The sequence below is a fragment of the Phascolarctos cinereus genome, unplaced genomic scaffold, assembly GCF_003287225.1.
Source record: "Phascolarctos cinereus isolate Bilbo 61053 unplaced genomic scaffold, phaCin_HiC Scaffold_4;HRSCAF=312, whole genome shotgun sequence".
Classification (NCBI taxonomy): Eukaryota; Metazoa; Chordata; class Mammalia; order Diprotodontia; family Phascolarctidae; genus Phascolarctos; species Phascolarctos cinereus.
In genome coordinates, this window is record NW_027555847.1 from 315,010,383 (window position 1) to 315,019,880 (window position 9,498).

The window sequence follows — 9,498 nt, forward strand, 5'->3', positions numbered from 1 at the left end:
AAGGGGATTTGTTCTGTGAGGTATGGATTCAGTCAAAGGGCCACACTTGAGGACCTAGAGGGCCACAGGTGGCCTCAAGGCTGCAGATTACCCACCCCTGTTCTTCAGGGCAATTTTCCTTGAAAATTTCTTGTAGTATTGTATCAAGATTCTTTTTTTTTTAATTGTAATTTTCAGGTAGTCCAACTATTCTTATATTATTTCTCCTTGATCTGTTCTCCAGATCAGTTGTTTTTCTGATAATATGTTTCACTTTCTCTTCTATTTTTTCATTCTTTTTGTTTTGCTTCATGATTTCTTGGTGTCTTAGGATGTCACTAGCTTTCCCTTGCCCAATTCTGGTTTTCAAAGAATTTTTTCTTCCTTAAGTTTTTGATTCTCTACTTCCAGTTGCTTGACTTTCTTTTCATAATTTTCTTAATTTTCTTGGATTGCTCTTTTTTTTTCTTCTAATTTTCCTTGATCTCTCTTATTTGTTTTTTATAGTACTTTTTAAGCTTTCTCAAGAACTTTTTTGTTTTTGGGACCATTTGACATTTCTCATTGAAAAAGGAGTGGCTTTTTTAAAGCTCCATTATCTTCCTCTGAATATGAACCCAGATCTTCTCCATCCCTATAGTAACTTTCTATGGTTAGGTTATTTCTCCTTTGCTTACTTATTTTTATTTATTTATTTTTTTGTTTTATTTTGCTTTTAGCATCTGTTAGTGTAATCAAGTTGTAGTCCTGAGGTATGGGGAATGATGCTCCAAGCCTCAGGTCTGAGGTTTTTGTCTCAGGGACCAACCTTGGGCTGTCCTCTCCACTCCTAAGCCACAGCTAAGGCCCCCAGCCACCCTGTCCCCAAATTATCTTGCTCCCTGTGGTTCCTCAGGTGGCTGCAAACGACAACTGAGCTCTCTGCCCTGAAACTGAAACCAGAGACTGTGTTCTCCCGCAAGTGCCTACAGCCACTGGAGCCTGGGATGCATCTGATCAGCACAGCTGTGTTTGGCATCTCTCCATTGTGGAAGGTCCTACAATCTTCTCCTCCTCAGCCATCAGACCCCCACAGTGTTGGTGAGGTGAAAGTTTCTAAGACTGAGGCTGCCTCCCAAGCCAGCTGCCCTCAGGGCTTGTTATTTGTTGATTCTGTAGAGTTGGCCTGGAGGTGTCTGAGATTCACTTAGGCTGAACCTCTGCCCCTGCAGGTTGGGTGTTTCCCAGGGTCTTCTCGAATTGCCTTAGGACAACTGCTTTACCCCAAGTTTATTTCTGCTGCTCTGAGGCGATGTTCTGTCTTTTTTTGTGGAGGAAATTTGGAAAGCCGAACGTTTTCTGACCTGCTCTGCCATCTTCCCAGAATCCTCCCTCCCTCCCTCCGTTCTCTGAGTATTTGAGGGAACAAGTTTCAAAGTCAAGTTCAGTGTATACAACATGAAGGCTAGGGGGTAACTGACATTTTTATAAATGCCCACAGTGAACTGAACACCATACACATCTTCCCATCCTCATCTCACACTGAGAAGATTTCAAGAAAACCCAAAACTATTTATTGAAATCTACTTGTTGAAGCCTTGAGTTAAGCAATGTGGATATACAAAGACTAAAAACATGAGTTATTGGCCCTCAACACCATACAATATAACAGAGAGAATGCATCATGTACACAGATAAGTAAAATAATACGAGGTGTTCTGTGATAACAGCAAAGATGAGTTGCCATTTCCTATTATTGTTTCTTTGTTTTAAAAGGGGGTTATTTGGGGACATTAAACAAAAAGTTAAAAGGAAACAATCCATTTTTAAAAGGACAGCTTGTTACTTCAATTCAAACTATATTTTATGGGGTAGGAGGTAAGAATAATGCTTGTGACTGAAGTAGGAACAGTATGGGATTGGGGCTCCATGGTTGAGCATTAAAGAAAAGCATACATTTTTTTTTTCTGAATAATTTGGGAAAGACCAGAGAAGGAGGTAACTTATACCTTAAAGAGTCACAGAATCATAGGATCACAGATTTAGAGATGGGAAGGACCTAGGATGGCCATAGGCGGCCAACACCCTCATTTTACTGGTGAGGAAACTGAGGCCCAGGAAGGTCTAATGATTTGCCCCAGATGGCACCCTAGAGGTAGAATTTGAACCCAAGTCCTCTGACTACAAAGCCAGTGATCTTTCCATTGTATCACATGGCCTAATACTTCAATATTTTAAGACTTTTAAAGTTTGGTGGCATGCTGAGTACTGATTAGTGCAAATAACAAATCCCCATGAAGTGGTTGCATTAATCAAATGTGCACTGCCTATTCCATTGGACTGGAGCTAATGACCATATTTTGTATGATTATAACTTCAGATAGTGTAAATTTGAATACATGCGAGCACTTAAGGGAATTCTTTATTTGTACTGTTCAGGGCCTTGCTGTATCCTCTTCCAATGAAACTGAAATCTGTGTCTCTGTGGTTTAGTAAATAATCTTCGAGCGTTGCCATCTCCTCCTTTCCCCTCAATCCACCAACAAATGGCCATGCTGTTGTTGAGTCTCTTCAAGCTTAGGGAGGCTGATGATTAGATAACAAATATGCTGTCTGTCCCTGGCCCTGCACTCAAGGCCATTCAGCAGTGGATTTTCAGAGCTTGTGTTCTCATTGGTATGACCTTGGCAATGCCCTAAACAACTCTATAAGATTGTGAGTTTCTCAGAAGTTTGCCAGCTACCCTGGTAGAGGCAGTTCCTTATACCAATATAATCACAGATCTAATCTCTTTCCCTATGCTAAAAGTAACACGTGTGATGACATTGTATGTATGTATGCATAAATAAAATGCACAGCTTGATGAGTTTGACTTAAATTTTGTATCAACAGATATTTAAATCTTTTTTTAAATTTAAGGGAGTCACTCTCTTAGACTTTGTGCGATGGGAATAAGTGGCCTATAACTATTGGTTTTCCAGTTGTACTTTTAAGGTGATATGGGAGTAAGGGTCCATGCTGCAGATTTTGACAGAGGCATGCAAGTGGGAATGTGGGCAAAAGTTGGAACTGAATATTGAGAATGAGACAGTTATGTATATCTCATGTGAGATAGCCCATTGGTTCGGCCTGCATGTTGTCTTTCATTCCATCAGAGCAACTGGAAAGCATAATCATGCAGAAATGAAAGGAAGTTGAGCATCATTGATCTTGGCTTAACTTTCTTTTTCCTTTTATTGACTGCTCGACTCCAGACTATGGACATCAGGTTTTCAAATCTGGAAAAGCCAAAATCCCCCACTTAGATTACCCCACTTGATATAATTCTTACTGATTTTAGATTTTGGGGTGCTGTATTTGCTGCTTTGTTGAGTCATTTCAGTCATGTCCAAATCTTCATGACCCCATTTGGCATTTTCTTGGCAAAGATACTTAGAGTGGTTTGCCATTTCCTTTTCCAGCTCATTTTACAGAGGAAAAGACTGAGGCAAACAGGGTGAAGTGACTTGCCCAGGGTCACACAGCTAGTAGTGTCTGAGGCTTTTGAAGGTGAGTCTTCTTGACTCTCAGCCCAGCACTCTATCCACTGTGCCACCTAGCTGCCAGTATTTATTAACATAAGTTGTTAAGGTGTGAGAGCACCCAGGTTATACAAAAAGATGTTCACCAGGCTTGAAATCTTGTTCCAGGGGAATTATCCTTTTTGCTGGGTGGTTCTTGACATCAAGACCAATGGTCCTTTAAAACAGAATAGCTCAGAGTGACTGATGTCGTTATCTCCAGAAGGTTGCTATAGCAATAAGTGGTTTGATTGCACTTTGCAATAGGTTGTGCCATGAATTGGTGTAAAAGGATCCTGCTAATTCAGTAGTCTCTCTGCTGGAGTAATTTAATTAAGCTCCAGTAGAAAGAGAGCCAGATTCTTTAGGGACCACCCATTCCCAAAGCTGTAAAATCAGGGGACCTTTTTGTTTTTTGGTTCAATTAATAACATATCGTTACTTTAAACCCAATCCCTTAAAAGTGTTTTTTTGAACTCAATTTAAAATAATTAATTTGTGCAGAGCTAAAGGTATATTTTAGGTTTTTGTGCTAATAGCTAGCATTTATGTAGCATTTTTATATACCTATCTTGTGAAAATTTGTTGACAAAAATTAAGTAGAATTGCATTTTTAAGTTGTTTGGTTTCTTTAAATGAAACCGTCACTGTTGTCAATAACATTTCATTTAGGAATAAAAGCAAATAAGGGCAAATGACAACACAGACTAGCTAAAGGATGATTTTTTGGGGGGAGAGGCTTAGAAATTCATCATATTTCCAAGAGTGAATGCCTATGTTGTTGTTTTTGACAGTATTTGCATATTAAATTAACATGGGAGATCTGTGTCATCAATAACCAAGAACATGCACCACTATAGAACACTGTCCTACCCATTATCTAGAATTGATTTTAAAAAAAGGTTCCACTAGTCCTAGAGGAATTCATCATTTAAAATGATGATTTTATTTTTGTGGTTATCAAATTCAAGTATTTTGAATTCTACATAACTCTTGCTGCAGAAATAGGCCCTGACTGTGTGTGTTAAAAGTGGAACTATTTAACCAGACTCTGATTTCTTCTCTTTTCCTTTCTTTTCTTTGAATTTTTCTCTAATTCCTACTCCACACTCCTTTCTTATTTTTAATGTGAAGTCTGCATCTAGTAAGAGGAAAGTTAAGTGTGTGTGTGTGTGTGTGTGTGTGTGTGTGTGTGTGTGTGTGCGCGTATTAGTCTGTCTGTCTGCCGGCTTGTCTGCCTGTCTGTCTCTCCAAGCTTCCTTCTCAGACTTTAGATTTTTTCATATGTGGCCATTACAGGCTGATGTTGACTCAGTTACCAACTCTAATCATTGGTGCTATTGGAGTTCATGCCACTCCTTTGGCGCCATCTGGAGGTACTCTATAGACTGTGCATTTATGGATGAATGTTGAATACTTGGCATATTCTTCTTCTTCCTGGTGACTAGTTTTGGAAAAACCAGAAGTTAGGACACTACATCTGTTAAGGTTAAGGTCAACAGGCAAGCACACATTAAGTAGAAGTGCAGTCCAGTTGCAATTGTTTTGTGTACTTGCTGTATATAACAACACACAATGTTCAAATAGACCTTTGATTTCTTTAATTTGGATATAATCCTCCAATAATACAAAATAAAATCCATTCATCCCTGCTCATGCTGTGTGACTGCTGTTCATGTTTACCCATCCACCAGGGTACTCAGTATTGGAAGCACCTTCTCCTTATGGACATTACAAGAATGCCAATGTAATGTTTGGGCTCTCCACCTGTCATCCCTCATCCTTGCCACTCAATCAGCCCATCTTCTTTTTCTATTATATAGTTCCCTAAATGATAAATTTTACTCATGTTCAGTAAAGTTCCTTATTGGTCATATATTATAGCCTGATTACACCTACCATGTTCTTCTATACTGCCCATTATGTGATATTCATTTTCGCTTCTTTGAAGACTAATGAGTTGAGTCTCACAACCATTTAACAATACGGGTAAAATATTGGTTGAAAAGATGGTCTTTTATTTCTGGGTGAAGTGTGTGATTCTGAGAGGCCCTTTGCAATTTCCTAAAAGCAATCCAAACTAGTTTCTTCATTCTATTTAAAACATTATCTACTTGTACTGTCTGTCAATGAAATAGATACTGATCGACATATCATAATCAGGCCAGTAGACAGTCTTCATCCACCTGATTTTTCCTGTATGGATGGTCAGGCCAAATTCTTGTGAGTGGTTGCAGAGCCTTTTCTTTTTTATCTTTTTTTGGTGATTTTAAAAATTAATTAATTTATTTTTAGTTTTCAATAATCACTTCCATAAGCTTTTGAGTTTTAGATTTTCTCCCTTTCCCTACCCAAGACAGCAGGCAATCTGATATAGGCTCTACATATATATTCCTACTAGACATATTTTCACATTAGTCATATTGTAAAGAAGTATTAGAACCAATAGGAGGAACCATAAGAAAGAAGAAACAAAACGGAGCAGAAGAAAAAAAAAACAAATAGTATGCTTCAATTGCAGATCCCTTTCTGAAGGCGCTGACAAGTTCTAGGGCTTGAAGCGTCCAATACAATGTTATCCATAAAGGACAGTGTCTGGAGCGGTGGTGCCAAACTCAGCTTGAAATGGGGAGTGCTAAATGATACAAAGTCCTCCTCCCCATTGGGTGCACATCGACTATATAATAACATTATTTATGTTTCATTGTATTTTTGTTTATTTTGTCAAATATTTCCCAAGTACATTTTAATCTGGTTCAGGCCGTACTTTGGAATGTTGCTGGCTGCGCATGAGTTTTACTTCTGATCTGGAAAGAATTCGCCACCCACAGGGAATCCCTTTTCAGCACGGACACTGTGCTGGAATTCCTCCATCACAGTGGCCAGTACTTTTGGAGGATTTGCATCCCCCTGTTTTATTCCTTGTCTGTTGTTTATAATAACAGAGCTATTGAAGATTATTTCTGGAAGGAAGGAAGGAAAGAAGCCTTTATTAAACACCTGTTTTGTTCCAGGCATTGTGCTAAGCACTTTACAAATATTATTTCATGTAGTCATCATAACAACTCTGGGAGGATGATTGTTATTCCCACTTTACAATTTAAGGCTTAAATGACTTGCCGAGTTCATACAGCAAGTAAGTATCTAAGCCAGATTTGAATTTAGGTCTTTCTGACTCCAGGCCCACTTAGCTGCCTCTAGGCCATATTCCTGTTATGTCTTTCAAAGAATCTTGAATAATTCTGATGTAATGAATTGGAGACACCTCCTGGGAGGAGAGCCTTTAGGGTAGTACATGAATACAGAATCACATGCTTTTTAATAGCAAACAGTAAGCAGAGGAGAGGGAAGCTGCATGGTAGAATAGAAAGAGCACTCCCTCTGGAGTCAGAAGTCTCTGATACTTACTACCTTTGGGACCACGAGAAAATCACTTAACCTCCCCATGCCTCAGTTTCCTCATTTGTAAAATGAGGATGTTAGATTCAATGGCTTCCAAGGTTCCCTTCCAAGACCAAATCAGTGATCCTATACTCTTGTGTTCTCTAGATATCTTTCAGTCAATTGTGTATTTGTAAAGAGATGGTTCATTTTAAAATATTGCTTATGAAAAAGCATGGTTGTTCCATATTAATAACCTCACTAAGCATGTTTTCAATGCATGTGTAAATAAATGTCATGTAGGTATATTTTACAAATGGGAAATTAGGCATATAGGTAGTTGTTGATGTTTTCTCAGTAGTCCTTTCTTGATATGATATTGGTATTGATAAGTTTTGAATTATATTTTTCCATGCCTTTGGTTTCTTTTCCTCCTTTAGATATCCCATGAATCAACCCTTACAGCTGTGTTGCCTGTAGTGTGGATCTCTTCTATGGGCACTTGGTCCAAACCAGTTATTTTTCTTGTTTGTTTTTTTTTGTTGTTGTTGCTATTTATCTTCTTCAATGCTGTCTGTACCCCCATCTTTTACTACATTTGCTACTTTGATGTTAAAGCCCAAGAGTGGTGACTCTACTGTCCTTTGATGGGGAAGATAGTTTGTTATAAAAATCTTTTCCGTTTTTCTTCTGTTTGTTGGGGTCCTTCCCTTTTCACCCGTCATTGCCTTTGGGATGACTGCCTAGATGGATATCATGCCAAATTTTCTTTGAAATGTTTTTATCTCCTATTCTTCTGTTTTGCTTTTTAAGGCAATCATCAACTTTCTTGGTTAGATTTTACAAAAGAATTTATAAGATAAATACATGTCATATTTGGCCACCATCTCCCTCTGTTCTGCAAGTAAATCAGGTGTTTTCTGATTATGGTGCTTATTTTGATCGCCTAGGTATGGTAATTGATTCACATTGGTTAAATTTCTGCATACAATTTTTATTTAGTGCCAATGTCATTTCTGCTAGCCATTGTCCATTTTTTTTGGGTAATCAATCACTTGCTTAATTCAGGATTGATTTATTTCAATTGTATGCCACACTCTTTTCTTATTATTCGTTAAGCATTTTTTTTACCTTTGCTCTGACAAACCATGGTCTGAGTGTACATAGACAGCTGATTCTCAGATGACTCCCACATCAATAATGAGTCTTGTTCTGTCTGTTAAAATATATTAAACTATTTTTTTTGGTGATTTTTTTGAGCTTGTCACATATATATAGTGCAACACTGATTTTTGTGAAGAAAGCATGCAAGACATAAAGGTGTGAGGTTTCTGTATAGTCTCTAGAAATCTTTGGTCTATCATATTCCTTCTTTCTTGACCCATGTTTTCCCATAGATTTCTCACTATTTTAATTTATTTTACCTTTGCATTCAAATTACCACATATCAAAGTGTGTTTAAATATACATGGAACATAGTACAGTGCAGAACCACTTTCATTAAAAAACCCTGAATCATGGCAGAGGAGAGGGACAAGTGAACAAAGTCACCTACTTGGATTTGGGGCACGAGTCAGTTAATGTTGACTGTGGTTGAGAAGTAAAATAGGCAATGCATGTTTGTTGTACTCAAGTTATTTTGATCAGTGGTTCTTTATACATAACATTGAGTTATTTCAACAACAGTCACATGCAGCAGCTGACTTTACAGATCAAGATTTAATAGAGAGAGAAATAATCATCATCCTAGGACTGTGGAGTAGGTAGGTGGTGCAGTGGTTACAGCACTGGGGTTAGAATGAGGAAGACTCATCTTTGTGAGTTCAAATGTGACCTCAGACACTTACTAGCTGTGTGACCCTGGGCAAGTCACTTCACCCTGTTTGCCTCAGTTTCCTCATCTGTAAGATGATCTGGAGAAGGAAATGTCAAACTATTCCAGTATCTCTGTCAAGAAAACTCCCAAATGTTGTTGGACATGACTGAAAACAATTGAACAACAAAAATAGTGCTGTAGAGCTGGAAGAAATCTTTAGAGGTAATCTCATCCAACTCCTTCATTTTACAAATGAGGAAACTGAGTCACTGGAGGAGGAAGTGATTAATCCTGGATACACAGGATTAATAGCAGATTTGAGGATTTGAACGAGGTCAAGTATGGAGCCAGGTAAGTCATAGGCTCAATGAGGAAAAAAAAGTCTACCTGTATATCCTAAATGACGAACAATTCAAGGAAAACTTGTACTCAGAAAGGAGATACTGAGTGTGTTCTCTTGCTTATTACTACCCAGAATTCTGTGTCTGTTCCAGGCTCTACTGGAACCTATCTGGTGTTTGAACATTAAGAGTAAGGCTAGATGTATTTTCCTTTTACCCTATGTCTTTGTTGCTGGTTCTGAGAAGATTACTATAAAGTAACTCACAGCTAGAACAAATCTCTATTTTATTTGAATGAATCATCTATCAGAGATATATATTTTTTAACATAGCATCTTTGGTGCCTGGGGAACTAGATATTTGGGATTTCCTTCTGTGGGCACTGAGTCATGTCTTTGATTCTGACTTATTTTGAAAATTGCTTTGTATGGCTTCTTTCTGA

The 9,498-nt window shown here is 38.1% G+C and overlaps 1 protein-coding gene across 3 annotated transcripts in view; it reads left to right on the forward strand.

Annotated features, from left to right (window-relative positions):
• The window catches only part of ARHGEF28 (Rho guanine nucleotide exchange factor 28), a 249,912-nt gene that overhangs the window by 65,330 nt on the left and 175,084 nt on the right, over positions 1 to 9,498 (forward strand). The window lies entirely within an intron of this gene.